Source organism: Phyllobates terribilis, unplaced genomic scaffold, assembly GCF_046119375.1.
Source record: "Phyllobates terribilis strain yellow unplaced genomic scaffold, ASM4611937v1 Scaffold_13__5_contigs__length_258822181, whole genome shotgun sequence".
NCBI lineage: Eukaryota > Metazoa > Chordata > Amphibia > Anura > Dendrobatidae > Phyllobates > Phyllobates terribilis.
Window position 1 is genome coordinate 86,019,835 of NW_027362773.1, and position 20,004 is coordinate 86,039,838.

The following is a 20,004-nucleotide window of genomic DNA, read 5'->3' on the forward strand; positions in this document are numbered from 1 at the left end:
ACATGAGATACTGGTCCATAGGATACTGGTGGGGGCAGACAATACATGGGATACTGGTCCATAGGATACTGGTGGGGGCGGAAAATACATGGGATACTGGTCCATATTATACTGGTGGGTGCGGACAATACATGGGATACTGGTCCATAGGATACTGGTGGGACGGACAATACATGGGATACTGGTCCATAGGATACTGGTGGGACGGACAATACATGGGATACTGGTCCATACGATACTGGTGGGGGGCGGACAATAAATGGGATACTGGTCCATAGGATACTGGTGGGGGCGGACAATACATGGGATACTGGTCCATAGGATATTGGTGGGGCCGACAATACATGGGATACTGGTCCATAGGATACTGGTGGGGGTCGGACAATACATGGGATACTGGTCCATAGGATACTGGTGGGGGCCAGACAATACATGGGATACTGGTCCATAGGATACTGGTGGGGGCCGGACAATACATGGGATACTGGTCCATAGGATACTGGTGGGGGTCGGACAATACATGGGATACTGGTCCATAGGACACTGGTGGGGGGCGGACAATCCATGGGATAATGGTCCATAGGATACTGGTGGGGGCCGAACAATACATGGGATACTGGTCCATAGGATACTGGTGGGGGCGAGACAATACATGGGATACTGGTCCATAGGATACTGGTGGGGGCCGGACAATACATGGGATACTGATCCATAGGATACTGGTGGGGGTCGGACAATACATGGGATACTGGTCCATAGGATACTGGTGGGGTCGGATTATACATGGGATGCTGGTCCATAGGATACTGGTGGGGGCCAGACAATCCATGGGATACTGGTCCATAGGATACTGGTGGGGGCCAGACAATACATGGGATACTGGTCCATAGGTTACTGGTGGGGGCAGACAATACATGGGATACTGGTCCATAGGATACTGGTGGGGGTCGGACAATACATGGGATACTGGTCCATAAGATACTGGTGGGTGTTGGACAATACATGGGCTACTGGTCCATAGGATACTGGTGGGGGCCGGATAATACATGGGATACTGGTCCATAGGATACTGGTGGGGGCCAGACAATACATGGGATACTGGTCCATAGGATACTGGTGGGGGCCGGATAATACATGGGATACTGGTCCATAGGATACTGGTGGGGGTTGGACAATACATGGGATACTGGTCCATAGGATACTGGTGGGGGGCGACCAATACATGGGATACTGGTCCATAGGATACAGGTGGGGTTGGACAATACATGGGATGCTGGTCCATAGGATACTGGTAGTGGGTGGACAATACATGGTATACTGGTCCATAGGTTACTGGTGGGGGACGGACAATGCATGGGTTACTGGTCCATAGGATATTGGTGGGAGCCAGACAATACATGGGATACTGGTCCATAGGATACTGGTGGGGGGCGGACAATACATGGGATACTGGTCCATAGGATACTGGTGGGTGCCGGATAATACATGGGATACTGGTCCATAGGATACTGGTGGGGGCGAGACAATACATGGGATACAGGTCCATAGGATACTGGTGGGGGCCGGATAATACATGAGATACTGGTCCATAGGATACTGGTGGGGGCTAGATAATACATGGGATACTGGTCCATAGGATACTGGTGGGGGCGAGACAATACATGGGATACTGGTCCATAGGATACTGGTGGGGGCTGGATAATACATGAGATACTGATCCATAGGATACTGGTGGGGGCCAGACAATACATGGGATACTGACCCATAAGATACTGGTGGGGGGAGGACAATACATGGGATAGTGGTCCAAAGGATACTGGTGGGGGTGGACAATACATGGGATACTGGTCCATAGGATACTGGTGGGGGCGGACAATACATGGGATACAGGTCCATAGGATACTGGTGGGGGCTGGTTAATACATGAGATACTGGTCCATAGGATACTGGTGGGGGCCAGACAATAGATGGGATACTGACCCATAAGATACTGGTGGGGGGCGGACAATACATAGGATACTGGTCCATAGGATACTGGTGGGGGCGAAACAATACATGGGATACTGGTCCATAGGATACTGGTGGGGGCCAGACAATAGATGGGATACTGACCCATAAGATACTGGTGGGGGGCGGACAATACATGGGATACTGGTCCATAGGATACTGGTGGGGGTGAGACAATACATGGGATACTGGTCCATAGGATACTGGTGGGGGCCGGATAATACATGAGATACTGGTCCATAGGATACTGGTGGGGGCCAGATAATACATGAGATACTGGTCCATAGGATACTGGTGGGGGGCGAACAATACATGGGATACTGACCCATAAGATACTGGTGGGGGGCGGACAATACAAGGGATACTGGTCCATAGGATACTGGTTGTGGCGGACAATACATGGGATACTGGTCCATGGGATACTGGTGGGGGCCGGATAATACATGAGATACAGGTCCATAGGATACTGGTGGGGGGCGGACAATACATGGGATACTGACCCATAAGATACTGGTGGGGGGCGGACAATATATGGGATACTGGTCCATAGGATACTGGTGGGGGCGGACAATACATGGGATACTGGTCCATAGGGTGCTGGTGGGGGCCGGACAATACATGGAATACTGGTCCATTGGATACTGGTGGGGGCGGACAATACATGGGATACTGGTCCATAGGATACTGGTGGGGGTGGACAATACATGGGATACTGGTCCATAGGATTCTGGTGGGGGTTGGACAATACATGGGATACTGGTCCATAGGGTGCTGGTGGGGGCAGACAATACATGAGATACTGGTCCATAGGATACTGGTGGGGGCGGACAATACATGAGATACTGGTCCATAGGGTGCTGGTGGGGAGCCAGACAATACATGGGATACTGGTCCATAGGATACTGGTGGGGGTTGGACAATACATGGGATACTGGTCCATAGGATACTGGTGGGGGTTGGACAATACATGAGATACTGGTCCAAAGGGTGCTGGTGGGGAGCCAGACAATACATGGGATACTGGTCCATATGATACTGGTGGGGGTTGGACAATACATGGGATACTGGTCCATAGGATACTGGTGGGGGTTGGACAATACATGGGATACTGGTCCATAGGGTGCTGGTGGGGAGCCAGACAATACATGGGATACTGATCCATAGGATACTGGTGGGGAGCTCACAATAGATTCCTGTAATATAAAGGATTGGAGTCAATAGAAATTTTCTTTAGACTAATGTTGACAGAAGTTTTCTATTAAACCGTTCTCCAGGAATCCTTGTGATACTTTATGTCCCCATCATTCTGCACTTACTGTTTTCAATGGCGGCTTTCAGATTTGTGGTTTGTTGAGATCTGAATCATCGAATAGAAAAGGAATCTGAGAATGGAGCAAATCAGGTAAAAAAGTGCAGAGGATTCCTCTATCTTTGCTGTAAGGATTAAATTAGAAACCGTTCACTTATATTGGGCTGGAGAGAGATGGATCCTGGCGCAGGTCTCTGTACTGTCAGGGGAGGGAAATGTCAGGAAGCCCAGAGATTCCAAAGGTAATGAAATCTACAGGAAAAGTCATCATTTATTAAAATAATGCTCAGGGCTAATTCACTGAGTGCAACTATGTAACCAAGGAGGAAATACATACTGACAATGATACCGACAATAAAGCATGCCTGCCTTACATGTCAAATAATATGGCGTCACCCACAGATCCCCCATAACAGTGCATCATCCACAGATCCTCCATAACAGTGCATCATCCACAGATCATCCATAACAGCGCTTCACCCACAGATCCCTCATAACAGCGCTTCATCCACAGATCCCCCATAACAGCACGTCATCCACAGATCCCTCATAACAGTGCGTCATCCACAGATCCTCCATAACAGCGCGTCATCCACAGATCCCCCATAACAGTGCGTCATCCACAGATCCCCCATAACAGCACGTCATCCACAGATCCTCCATAACAGCGCGTCATCCACAGATCCCCCATAACAGTGCGTCATCCACAGATCCCCCATAACAGTGCGTCATCCACAGATCCCCCATAACAGTGCGTCATCCACAGATCCCCCATAACAGCACGTCATAAACAGATCCTCCATAACAGTGCGTCATCCACAGATCCTCCATAACAGCGCGTCATCCACAGATCCCCCATAACAGCGCGTCATCCACAGATCCCTCATAACAGTGCGTCATCCACAGATCCCCCATAACAGCACGTCATAAACAGATCCTCCATAACAGCGCGTCATCCACAGATCCCCCATAACAGTGTATCATCCACAGATCCCCCATAACAGTGCTTCATCCACAGATCCCCCATAACAGCACGTCATCCACAGATCCCCCATAACAGCACGTCACCCACAGATCCCCCATAACAGTGCGTCATCCACAGAACCCCCATAACAGCACGTCATCCACAGATCCTCCATAACAGCGCGTTACCCACAGATCCCCCATAACAGTGCGTCATCCACAGATCCTCCATAACATTGCGTCATCCACAGATCCTCCATAACAGTGCGTCATCCACAGATCCCCCATAACAGTGTGTCATCCACAGATCCCCCATAACAGTGCGTCATCCACAGATCCCCCATAACAGTGCGTCATCCACAGATCCTCCATAACAGTGCTTCATCCACAGATCCCCCATAGCAGCGCGTCATCCACAGATCCCCCATAACAGTGCGTCATCCATAGATCCTACATAACAGCACGTCATCCACAGATCCTCCATAACAGCACGTCATCCACAGATCCTCCATAACAGCACGTCATCCACAGATCCTCCATAACAGCACGTCATCCACAGATCCTCCATAACAGCACGTCATCCACAGATCCTCCATAACAGCACGTCATCCACAGATCTTCCATAACAGCACGTCATCCACAGATCCTCCATAACAGCACGTCATCCACAGATCCTACATAACAGCACGTCATCCACAGATCCTCCATAACAGCACGTCATCCACAGATCATCCATAACAGCGCTTCATCCACAGATCCCCCATAACAGCACGTCATCCACAGATCCTCCATAACAGCGCGTCATCCACAGATCCTCCATAACAGTGCGTCATCCACAGATCCCCCATAACAGTGTGTCATCCACAGATCCCCCATAACAGTGCGTCATCCACAGATCCCCCATAACAGTGCGTCATCCACAGATCCTCCATAACAGTGCTTCATCCACAGATCCCCCATAGCAGCGCGTCATCCACAGATCCCCCATAACAGTGCGTCATCCATAGATCCTACATAACAGCACGTCATCCACAGATCCTCCATAACAGCACGTCATCCACAGATCCTCCATAACAGCACGTCATCCACAGATCCTCCATAACAGCACGTCATCCACAGATCCTCCATAACAGCACGTCATCCACAGATCCTCCATAACAGCACGTCATCCACAGATCCTACATAACAGCACGTCATCCACAGATCCCCCATAACAGTGCGTCATCCACAGATCCCCCATAACAGTGCTTCATCCACAGATCCCCCATAACAGCGCGTCATCCACAGATCCCCCATAACAGTGCGTCATCCACAGATCCCCCATAACAGCACGTCATCCACAGATCCTCCATAACAGCGCGTCATCCACAGATCCCCCATAACAGTGCGTCATCCACAGATCCCCCATAACAGCGCGTCATCCACAGATCCCCCATAACAGTGCGTCATCCACAGATCCCCCATAACAGCACGTCATCCACAGATCCTCCATAACAGCGCGTCATCCACAGATCCCCCATAACAGTGCGTCATCCACAGATCCCCATAACAGTGCGTCATCCACAGATCCCCCATAACAGTGCATCATCCACAGATCATCCATAACAGTGTATCATCCACAGATCCCCCATAACAGTGCTTCATCCACAGATCCCCCATAACAGCACGTCATCCACAGATCCCCCATAACAGTGCGTCATCCATAGATAACCCATAACAGTGCTTCATCCACAGATCCCCCATAACAGTGCATCATCCACAGATCCTCCATAACAGCGCTTCATCCACAGAACCCCCATAACAGCACGTCATCCACAGATCCTCCATAACAGCGCGTTACCCACAGATCCCCCATAACAGTGTATCATCCACAGATCCTCCATAACAGTGCGTCATCCACAGATCCTCCATAACAGTGCGTCATCCACAGATCCCCCATAACAGTGTGTCATCCACAGATCCCCCATAACAGTGCGTCATCCACAGATCCCCCATAACAGTGCGTCATCCACAGATCCCCCATAACAGCACGTCATCCACAGATCCTCCATAACAGCGCGTCATCCACAGATCCTCCATAACAGTGCGTCATCCACAGATCCCCCATAACAGTGTGTCATCCACAGATCCCCCATAACAGTGCGTCATCCACAGATCCCCCATAACAGTGCGTCATCCACAGATCCTCCATAACAGTGCTTCATCCACAGATCCCCCATAGCAGCGCGTCATCCACAGATCCCCCATAACAGTGCGTCATCCATAGATCCTACATAACAGCACGTCATCCACAGATCCTCCATAACAGCACGTCATCCACAGATCCTCCATAACAGCACGTCATCCACAGATCCTCCATAACAGCACGTCATCCACAGATCCTCCATAACAGCACGTCATCCACAGATCCTCCATAACAGCACGTCATCCACAGATCCTACATAACAGCACGTCATCCACAGATCCTACATAACAGCACGTCATCCACAGATCCCCCATAACAGTGCGTCATCCACAGATCCCCCATAACAGTGCTTCATCCACAGATCCCCCATAACAGCGCGTCATCCACAGATCCCCCATAACAGTGCGTCATCCACAGATCCCCCATAACAGCACGTCATCCACAGATCCTCCATAACAGCGCGTCATCCACAGATCCCCCATAACAGTGCGTCATCCACAGATCCCCCATAACAGCGCGTCATCCACAGATCCCCCATAACAGTGCGTCATCCACAGATCCCCCATAACAGCACGTCATCCACAGATCCTCCATAACAGCGCGTCATCCACAGATCCCCCATAACAGTGCGTCATCCACAGATCCCCATAACAGTGCGTCATCCACAGATCCCCCATAACAGTGCATCATCCACAGATCATCCATAACAGTGTATCATCCACAGATCCCCCATAACAGTGCTTCATCCACAGATCCCCCATAACAGCACGTCATCCACAGATCCCCCATAACAGTGCGTCATCCATAGATAACCCATAACACTGCTTCATCCACAGATCCCCCATAACAGTGCATCATCCACAGATCCTCCATAACAGCGCTTCATCCACAGAACCCCCATAACAGCACGTCATCCACAGATCCTCCATAACAGCGCGTTACCCACAGATCCCCCATAACAGTGTATCATCCACAGATCCTCCATAACAGTGCGTCATCCACAGATCCTCCATAACAGTGCGTCATCCACAGATCCCCCATAACAGCGCGTCATCCACAGATCCCCCATAACAGTGCGTCATCCATAGATCCTACATAACAGCACGTCATCCACAGATCCCCCATAACAGTGCGTCATCCACAGATCCCCCATAACAGCGCATCATCCACAGATCCTCCATAACAGCGCTTCATCCACAGATCCCCCATAACAGTGCGTCATCCACAGATCCCCCATAACAGTGCATCATCCACAGATCCCCCATAACAGAGCGTCATCCACAGATCTCCCATAACAGCGCGTCACCCACAGATCCTCCATAACAGCACTTCATCCACAGATCCTCCATAACAGCGCGTCATCCACAGATCCTCTATAACAGCACGTCACCCACAGATCCCCCATAACAGTGCGTCATCCACAGATCCCCCATAACAGTGCGTCATCCACAGATCCCCCATAACAGTGTGTCATGCACAGATCCCCCATAACAGTGCGTCATCCACAGATCCTCCATAACAGTGCTTCATCCACAGATCCCCATAACAGCGCGTCATCCACAGATCCCCCATAACAGTGCGTCATCCATGGATCCCCCATAACAGTGCGTCATCCACAGATCCCCCATAACAGTGCGTCATCCACAGATCCCCCATAACAGAGCGTCATCCATAGATCCCCCATAACAGCGCATCATCCGCAGATCCTCCATAACAGCGCGTCACCCACAGATCCTCCATAACAGCGCTTCATCCACAGATCCTCCATAACAGCACGTCATCCACAGATCCCCCATAACAGTGCTTCATCCACAGATCTCCCATAACAGCGTTTCATCCACTGATCCCCCATAACAGTGCGTCATCCACAGATCCCCCATAACAGTGCGTCATCCACAGATCCTCCATAACAGCGCGTCATGCACAGTTCCCCCATAACAGCGCTTCATCCACAGATCCCCCATAACAGCGCGTCATCCACAGATCCCCCATAACAGTGCGTCATCCATAGATCCCCCATAACAGTGCTTCATCCACAGATCCCCCATAACAGTCCGTCATCCACAGATCCCCCATAACAGTGCGTCATCCACAGATCCCCCATAACAGCGCGTCATCCACAGATCCCCCATAACAGTGCATCATCCACAGATCCCCCATAACAGCGCTTCATCCACAGATCCCTCATAACAGTGCGTCATCCACAGATCCTCCATAACAGTGCTTCATCCACAGATCCCCCATAACAGCGCGTCATCCACAGATCCCCCATAACAGTGCGTCATCCACAGATCCCCCATAACAGTGCATCATCCATAGATCCCCCATAACAGTGCGTCATCCATAGATCCCCCATAACAGTGCGTCATCCACAAATCCCCCATAACAGTGCGTCATCCACAGATCCCCCATAACAGTGCGTCATCCACAGATCCCCCATAACAGTGCGTCATCCACAGATCCCCCATAACAGTGCGTCATCCACAGATCCTCCATAACAGCGCGTCACCCACAGATCCTCCATAACAGCGCTTCATCCACAGATCCTCCATAACAGCACGTCACCCACAGATCCCCCATAACAGTGCTTCATCCACAGATCTCCCATAACAGCGTTTCATCCACTGATCCCCCATAACAGTGCGTCATCCACAGATCCCCCATAACAGTGCTTCATCCACAGATCCCCCATAACAGCGCGTCATCCACAGATCCCCCATAACAGTGCGTCATCCATAGATCCTACATAACAGCACGTCATCCACAGATCCCCCATAACAGTGCGTCATCCACAGATCCCCCATAACAGCGCATCATCCACAGATCCTCCATAACAGCGCTTCATCCACAGATCCCCCATAACAGTGCGTCATCCACAGATCCCCCATAACAGTGCGTCATCCACAGATCCCCCATAACAGAGCGTCATCCACAGATCTCCCATAACAGCGCGTCACCCACAGATCCTCCATAACAGCACTTCATCCACAGATCCTCCATAACAGCGCGTCATCCACAGATCCTCTATAACAGCACGTCACCCACAGATCCCCGATAACAGTGCGTCATCCACAGATCCCCCATAACAGTGCGTCATCCACAGATCCCCCATAACAGTGTGTCATGCACAGATCCCCCATAACAGTGCGTCATCCACAGATCCTCCATAACAGTGCTTCATCCACAGATCCCCATAACAGCGCGTCATCCACAGATCCCCCATAACAGTGCGTCATCCATGGATCCCCCATAACAGTGCGTCATCCACAGATGCCCCATAACAGTGCGTCATCCACAGATCCCCCATAACAGAGCGTCATCCATAGATCCCCCATAACAGCGCATCATCCACAGATCCTCCATAACAGCGCGTCACCCACAGATCCTCCATAACAGCGCTTCATCCACAGATCCTCCATAACAGCACGTCATCCACAGATCCCCCATAACAGTGCTTCATCCACAGATCTCCCATAACAGCGTTTCATCCACTGATCCCCCATAACAGTGCGTCATCCACAGATCCCCCATAACAGTGCGTCATCCACAGATCCTCCATAACAGCGCGTCATGCACAGATCCCCCATAACAGCGCTTCATCCACAGATCCCCCATAACAGCGCGTCATCCACAGATCCCCCATAACAGTGCGTCATCCATAGATCCCCCATAACAGTGCTTCATCCACATATCCCCCATAACAGTCCGTCATCCACAGATCCCCCATAACAGTGCGTCATCCACAGATCCCCCATAACAGCGCGTCATCCACAGATCCCCCATAACAGTGCATCATCCACAGATCCCCCATAACAGCGCTTCATCCACAGATCCCCCATAACAGTGCGTCATCCACAGATCCCCCATAACAGCGCGTCATCCACAGATCCCCCATAACAGTGCATCATCCACAGATCCCCCATAACAGCGCTTCATCCACAGATCCCCCATAACAGTGCATCATCCACAGATCCCCCATAACAGCGCTTCATCCACAGATCCCTCATAACAGCGCGTCATCCACAGATCCTCCATAACAGTGCTTCATCCACAGATCCCCCAAAACAGCGCGTCATCCACAGATCCCCCATAACAGTGCGTCATCCACAGATCCCCCATAACAGTGCATCATCCATAGATCCCCCATAACAGTGCGTCATCCACAGATCCCCCATAACAGTGCGTCATCCACAGATCCTCCATAACAGCGCGTTACCCACAGATCCCCCATAACAGTGTATCATCCACAGATCCTCCATAACAGTGCGTCATCCACAGATCCTCCATAACAGTGCGTCATCCACAGATCCCCCATAACAGTGTGTCATCCACAGATCCCCCATAACAGTGCGTCATCCACAGATCCCCCATAACAGTGCGTCATCCACAGATCCCCCATAACAGCACGTCATCCACAGATCCTCCATAACAGCGCGTCATCCACAGATCCTCCATAACAGTGCGTCATCCACAGATCCCCCATAACAGTGTGTCATCCACAGATCCCCCATAACAGTGCGTCATCCACAGATCCCCCATAACAGTGCGTCATCCACAGATCCTCCATAACAGTGCTTCATCCACAGATCCCCCATAGCAGCGCGTCATCCACAGATCCCCCATAACAGTGCGTCATCCATAGATCCTACATAACAGCACGTCATCCACAGATCCTCCATAACAGCACGTCATCCACAGATCCTCCATAACAGCACGTCATCCACAGATCCTCCATAACAGCACGTCATCCACAGATCCTCCATAACAGCACGTCATCCACAGATCCTCCATAACAGCACGTCATCCACAGATCCTACATAACAGCACGTCATCCACAGATCCCCCATAACAGTGCGTCATCCACAGATCCCCCATAACAGTGCTTCATCCACAGATCCCCCATAACAGCGCGTCATCCACAGATCCCCCATAACAGTGCGTCATCCACAGATCCCCCATAACAGCACGTCATCCACAGATCCTCCATAACAGCGCGTCATCCACAGATCCCCCATAACAGTGCGTCATCCACAGATCCCCCATAACAGCGCGTCATCCACAGATCCCCCATAACAGTGCGTCATCCACAGATCCCCCATAACAGCACGTCATCCACAGATCCTCCATAACAGCGCGTCATCCACAGATCCCCCATAACAGTGCGTCATCCACAGATCCCCATAACAGTGCGTCATCCACAGATCCCCCATAACAGTGCATCATCCACAGATCATCCATAACAGTGTATCATCCACAGATCCCCCATAACAGTGCTTCATCCACAGATCCCCCATAACAGCACGTCATCCACAGATCCCCCATAACAGTGCGTCATCCATAGATAACCCATAACAGTGCTTCATCCACAGATCCCCCATAACAGTGCATCATCCACAGATCCTCCATAACAGCGCTTCATCCACAGAACCCCCATAACAGCACGTCATCCACAGATCCTCCATAACAGCGCGTTACCCACAGATCCCCCATAACAGTGTATCATCCACAGATCCTCCATAACAGTGCGTCATCCACAGATCCTCCATAACAGTGCGTCATCCACAGATCCCCCATAACAGCGCGTCATCCACAGATCCCCCATAACAGTGCGTCATCCATAGATCCTACATAACAGCACGTCATCCACAGATCCCCCATAACAGTGCGTCATCCACAGATCCCCCATAACAGCGCATCATCCACAGATCCTCCATAACAGCGCTTCATCCACAGATCCCCCATAACAGTGCGTCATCCACAGATCCCCCATAACAGTGCGTCATCCACAGATCCCCCATAACAGAGCGTCATCCACAGATCTCCCATAACAGCGCGTCACCCACAGATCCTCCATAACAGCACTTCATCCACAGATCCTCCATAACAGCGCGTCATCCACAGATCCTCTATAACAGCACGTCACCCACAGATCCCCCATAACAGTGCGTCATCCACAGATCCCCCATAACAGTGCGTCATCCACAGATCCCCCATAACAGTGTGTCATGCACAGATCCCCCATAACAGTGCGTCATCCACAGATCCTCCATAACAGTGCTTCATCCACAGATCCCCATAACAGCGCGTCATCCACAGATCCCCCATAACAGTGCGTCATCCATGGATCCCCCATAACAGTGCGTCATCCACAGATCCCCCATAACAGTGCGTCATCCACAGATCCCCCATAACAGAGCGTCATCCATAGATCCCCCATAACAGCGCATCATCCACAGATCCTCCATAACAGCGCGTCACCCACAGATCCTCCATAACAGCGCTTCATCCACAGATCCTCCATAACAGCACGTCATCCACAGATCCCCCATAACAGTGCTTCATCCACAGATCTCCCATAACAGCGTTTCATCCACTGATCCCCCATAACAGTGCGTCATCCACAGATCCCCCATAACAGTGCGTCATCCACAGATCCTCCATAACAGCGCGTCATGCACAGTTCCCCCATAACAGCGCTTCATCCACAGATCCCCCATAACAGCGCGTCATCCACAGATCCCCCATAACAGTGCGTCATCCATAGATCCCCCATAACAGTGCTTCATCCACAGATCCCCCATAACAGTCCGTCATCCACAGATCCCCCATAACAGTGCGTCATCCACAGATCCCCCATAACAGCGCGTCATCCACAGATCCCCCATAACAGTGCATCATCCACAGATCCCCCATAACAGCGCTTCATCCACAGATCCCTCATAACAGTGCGTCATCCACAGATCCTCCATAACAGTGCTTCATCCACAGATCCCCCATAACAGCGCGTCATCCACAGATCCCCCATAACAGTGCGTCATCCACAGATCCCCCATAACAGTGCATCATCCATAGATCCCCCATAACAGTGCGTCATCCATAGATCCCCCATAACAGTGCGTCATCCACAAATCCCCCATAACAGTGCGTCATCCACAGATCCCCCATAACAGTGCGTCATCCACAGATCCCCCATAACAGTGCGTCATCCACAGATCCTCCATAACAGTGCTTCATCCACAGATCCCCCATAACAGTGCGTCATCCACAGATCCCCCATAACAGTGCGTCATCCATAGATCCCCCATAACAGTGCGTCATCCACAGATCCCCCATAACAGTGCGTCATCCACAGATCCCCCATAACAGAGCGTCATCCATAGATCCCCCATAACAGCGCATCATCTCCCGATCCTCCATAACAGCGCGTCACCCACAGATCCTCCATAACAGCGCTTCATCCACAGATCCTCCATAACAGCACGTCACCCACAGATCCCCCATAACAGTGCTTCATCCACAGATCTCCCATAACAGCGTTTCATCCACTGATCCCCCATAACAGTGCGTCATCCACAGATCCCCCATAACAGTGCTTCATCCACAGATCCCCCATAACAGCGCGTCATCCACAGATCCCCCATAACAGTGCGTCATCCATAGATCCTACATAACAGCACGTCATCCACAGATCCCCCATAACAGTGCGTCATCCACAGATCCCCCATAACAGCGCATCATCCACAGATCCTCCATAACAGCGCTTCATCCACAGATCCCCCATAACAGTGCGTCATCCACAGATCCCCCATAACAGTGCGTCATCCACAGATCCCCCATAACAGAGCGTCATCCACAGATCTCCCATAACAGCGCGTCACCCACAGATCCTCCATAACAGCAGTTCATCCACAGATCCTCCATAACAGCGCGTCATCCACAGATCCTCTATAACAGCACGTCACCCACAGATCCCCCATAACAGTGCGTCATCCACAGATCCCCCATAACAGTGCGTCATCCACAGATCCCCCATAACAGTGTGTCATGCACAGATCCCCCATAACAGTGCGTCATCCACAGATCCTCCATAACAGTGCTTCATCCACAGATCCCCATAACAGCGCGTCATCCACAGATCCCCCATAACAGTGCGTCATCCATGGATCCCCCATAACAGTGCGTCATCCACAGATGCCCCATAACAGTGCGTCATCCACAGATCCCCCATAACAGAGCGTCATCCATAGATCCCCCATAACAGCGCATCATCCACAGATCCTCCATAACAGCGCGTCACCCACAGATCCTCCATAACAGCGCTTCATCCACAGATCCTCCATAACAGCACGTCATCCACAGATCCCCCATAACAGTGCTTCATCCACAGATCTCCCATAACAGCGTTTCATCCACTGATCCCCCATAACAGTGCGTCATCCACAGATCCCCCATAACAGTGCGTCATCCACAGATCCTCCATAACAGCGCGTCATGCACAGATCCCCCATAACAGCGCTTCATCCACAGATCCCCCATAACAGCGCGTCATCCACAGATCCCCCATAACAGTGCGTCATCCATAGATCCCCCATAACAGTGCTTCATCCACATATCCCCCATAACAGTCCGTCATCCACAGATCCCCCATAACAGTGCGTCATCCACAGATCCCCCATAACAGCGCGTCATCCACAGATCCCCCATAACAGTGCATCATCCACAGATCCCCCATAACAGCGCTTCATCCACAGATCCCCCATAACAGTGCGTCATCCACAGATCCCCCATAACAGCGCGTCATCCACAGATCCCCCATAACAGTGCATCATCCACAGATCCCCCATAACAGCGCTTCATCCACAGATCCCCCATAACAGTGCATCATCCACAGATCCCCCATAACAGCGCTTCATCCACAGATCCCTCATAACAGCGCGTCATCCACAGATCCTCCATAACAGTGCTTCATCCACAGATCCCCCAAAACAGCGCGTCATCCACAGATCCCCCATAACAGTGCGTCATCCACAGATCCCCCATAACAGTGCATCATCCATAGATCCCCCATAACAGTGCGTCATCCATAGATCCCCCATAACAGTGCGTCATCCACAGATCCCCCATAACAGTGCGTCATCCACAGATCCCCCATAACAGTGCGTCATCCACAGATCCCCCATAACAGTGCGTCATCCACAGATCCTCCATAACAGTGCTTCATCCACAGATCCCCCATAACAGTGCGTCATCCACAGATCCCCCATAACAGTGCGTCATCCACAGATCCCCCATAACAGTGCGTCATCCATAGATCCCCCATAACAGTGCGTCATCCACAGATCCCCCATAACAGTGCGTCATCCACAGATCCCCCATAACAGTGTGTCATGCACAGATCCCCCATAACAGTGCGTCATCCACAGATCCTCCATAACAGTGCTTCATCCACAGATCCCCATAACAGCGCGTCATCCACAGATCCCCCATAACAGTGCGTCATCCATAGATCCCCCATAACAGTGCGTCATCCACAGATCCCCCATAACAGTGCGTCATCCACAGATCCCCCATAACAGAGCGTCATCCATAGATCCCCCATAACAGCGCATCATCTCCCGATCCTCCATAACAGCGCGTCACCCACAGATCCTCCATAACAGCGCTTCATCCACAGATCCTCCATAACAGCACGTCATCCACAGATCCCCCATAACAGTGCGTCATCCATAGATAACCCATAACAGTGCTTCATCCACAGATCCCCCATAACAGTGCATCATCCACAGATCCTCCATAACAGCGCTTCATCCACAGAACCCCCATAACAGCACGTCATCCACAGATCCTCCATAACAGCGCGTTACCCACAGATCCCCCATAACAGTGTATCATCCACAGATCCTCCATAACAGTGCGTCATCCACAGATCCTCCATAACAGTGCGTCATCCACAGATCCCCCATAACAGTGTGTCATCCACAGATCCCCCATAACAGTGCGTCATCCACAGATCCCCCATAACAGTGCGTCATCCACAGATCCTCCATAACAGTGCTTCATCCACAGATCCCCCATAACAGCGCGTCATCCACAGATCCCCCATAACAGTGCGTCATCCATAGATCCTACATAACAGCACGTCATCCACAGATCCCCCATAACAGTGCGTCATCCACAGATCCCCCATAACAGCGCATCATCCACAGATCCTCCATAACAGCGCTTCATCCACAGATCCCCCATAACAGTGCGTCATCCACAGATCCCCCATAACAGTGCGTCATCCACAGATCCCCCATAACAGAGCGTCATCCACAGATCTCCCATAACAGCGCGTCACCCACAGATCCTCCATAACAGCACTTCATCCACAGATCCTCCATAACAGCGCGTCATCCACAGATCCTCTATAACAGCACGTCACCCACAGATCCCCCATAACAGTGCGTCATCCACAGATCCCCCATAACAGTGCGTCATCCACAGATCCCCCATAACAGTGTGTCATGCACAGATCCCCCATAACAGTGCGTCATCCACAGATCCTCCATAACAGTGCTTCATCCACAGATCCCCATAACAGCGCGTCATCCACAGATCCCCCATAACAGTGCGTCATCCATGGATCCCCCATAACAGTGCGTCATCCACAGATCCCCCATAACAGTGCGTCATCCACAGATCCCCCATAACAGAGCGTCATCCATAGATCCCCCATAACAGCGCATCATCCACAGATCCTCCATAACAGCGCGTCACCCACAGATCCTCCATAACAGCGCTTCATCCACAGATCCTCCATAACAGCACGTCATCCACAGATCCCCCATAACAGTGCTTCATCCACAGATCTCCCATAACAGCGTTTCATCCACTGATCCCCCATAACAGTGCGTCATCCACAGATCCCCCATAACAGTGCGTCATCCACAGATCCTCCATAACAGCGCGTCATGCACAGTTCCCCCATAACAGCGCTTCATCCACAGATCCCCCATAACAGCGCGTCATCCACAGATCCCCCATAACAGTGCGTCATCCATAGATCCCCCATAACAGTGCTTCATCCACAGATCCCCCATAACAGTCCGTCATCCACAGATCCCCCATAACAGTGCGTCATCCACAGATCCCCCATAACAGCGCGTCATCCACAGATCCCCCATAACAGTGCATCATCCACAGATCCCCCATAACAGCGCTTCATCCACAGATCCCTCATAACAGTGCGTCATCCACAGATCCTCCATAACAGTGCTTCATCCACAGATCCCCCATAACAGCGCGTCATCCACAGATCCCCCATAACAGTGCGTCATCCACAGATCCCCCATAACAGTGCATCATCCATAGATCCCCCATAACAGTGCGTCATCCATAGATCCCCCATAACAGTGCGTCATCCACAAATCCCCCATAACAGTGCGTCATCCACAGATCCCCCATAACAGTGCGTCATCCACAGATCCCCCATAACAGTGCGTCATCCACAGATCCTCCATAACAGTGCTTCATCCACAGATCCCCCATAACAGTGCGTCATCCACAGATCCCCCATAACAGTGCGTCATCCATAGATCCCCCATAACAGTGCGTCATCCACAGATCCCCCATAACAGTGCGTCATCCACAGATCCCCCATAACAGAGCGTCATCCATAGATCCCCCATAACAGCGCATCATCTCCCGATCCTCCATAACAGCGCGTCACCCACAGATCCTCCATAACAGCGCTTCATCCACAGATCCTCCATAACAGCACGTCACCCACAGATCCCCCATAACAGTGCTTCATCCACAGATCTCCCATAACAGCGTTTCATCCACTGATCCCCCATAACAGTGCGTCATCCACAGATCCCCCATAACAGTGCTTCATCCACAGATCCCCCATAACAGCGCGTCATCCACAGATCCCCCATAACAGTGCGTCATCCATAGATCCTACATAACAGCACGTCATCCACAGATCCCCCATAACAGTGCGTCATCCACAGATCCCCCATAACAGCGCATCATCCACAGATCCTCCATAACAGCGCTTCATCCACAGATCCCCCATAACAGTGCGTCATCCACAGATCCCCCATAACAGTGCGTCATCCACAGATCCCCCATAACAGAGTGTCATCCACAGATCTCCCATAACAGCGCGTCACCCACAGATCCTCCATAACAGCACTTCATCCACAGATCCTCCATAACAGCGCGTCATCCACAGATCCTCTATAACAGCACGTCACCCACAGATCCCCCATAACAGTGCGTCATCCACAGATCCCCCATAACAGTGCGTCATCCACAGATCCCCCATAACAGTGTGTCATGCACAGATCCCCCATAACAGTGCGTCATCCACAGATCCTCCATAACAGTGCTTCATCCACAGATCCCCATAACAGCGCGTCATCCACAGATCCCCCATAACAGTGCGTCATCCATGGATCCCCCATAACAGTGCGTCATCCACAGATGCCCCATAACAGTGCGTCATCCACAGATCCCCCATAACAGAGCGTCATCCATAGATCCCCCATAACAGCGCATCATCCACAGATCCTCCATAACAGCGCGTCACCCACAGATCCTCCATAACAGCGCTTCATCCACAGATCCTCCATAACAGCACGTCATCCACAGATCCCCCATAACAGTGCTTCATCCACAGATCTCCCATAACAGCGTTTCATCCACTGATCCCCCATAACAGTGCGTCATCCACAGATCCCCCATAACAGTGCGTCATCCACAGATCCTCCATAACAGCGCGTCATGCACAGATCCCCCATAACAGCGCTTCATCCACAGATCCCCCATAACAGCGCGTCATCCACAGATCCCCCATAACAGTGCGTCATCCATAGATCCCCCATAACAGTGCTTCATCCACATATCCCCCATAACAGTCCGTCATCCACAGATCCCCCATAACAGTGCGTCATCCACAGATCCCCCATAACAGCGCGTCATCCACAGATCCCCCATAACAGTGCATCATCCACAGATCCCCCATAACAGCGCTTCATCCACAGATCCCCCATAACAGTGCGTCATCCACAGATCCCCCATAACAGCGCGTCATCCACAGATCCCCCATAACAGTGCATCATCCACAGATCCCCCATAACAGCGCTTCATCCACAGATCCCCCATAACAGTGCATCATCCACAGATCCCCCATAACAGCGCTTCATCCACAGATCCCTCATAACAGCGCGTCATCCACAGATCCTCCATAACAGTGCTTCATCCACAGATCCCCCATAACAGCGCGTCATCCACAGATCCCCCATAACAGTGCGTCATCCACAGATCCCCCATAACAGTGCATCATCCATAGATCCCCCATAACAGTGCGTCATCCATAGATCCCCCATAACAGTGCGTCATCCACAGATCCCCCATAACAGTGCGTCATCCACAGATCCCCCATAACAGTGCGTCATCCACAGATCCCCCATAACAGTGCGTCATCCACAGATCCTCCATAACAGTGCTTCATCCACAGATCCCCCATAACAGTGCGTCATCCACAGATCCCCCATAACAGTGCGTCATCCACAGATCCCCCATAACAGTGCGTCATCCATAGATCCCCCATAACAGTGCGTCATCCACAGATCCCCCATAACAGTGCGTCATCCACAGATCCCCCATAACAGTGTGTCATGCACAGATCCCCCATAACAGTGCGTCATCCACAGATCCTCCATAACAGTGCTTCATCCACAGATCCCCATAACAGCGCGTCATCCACAGA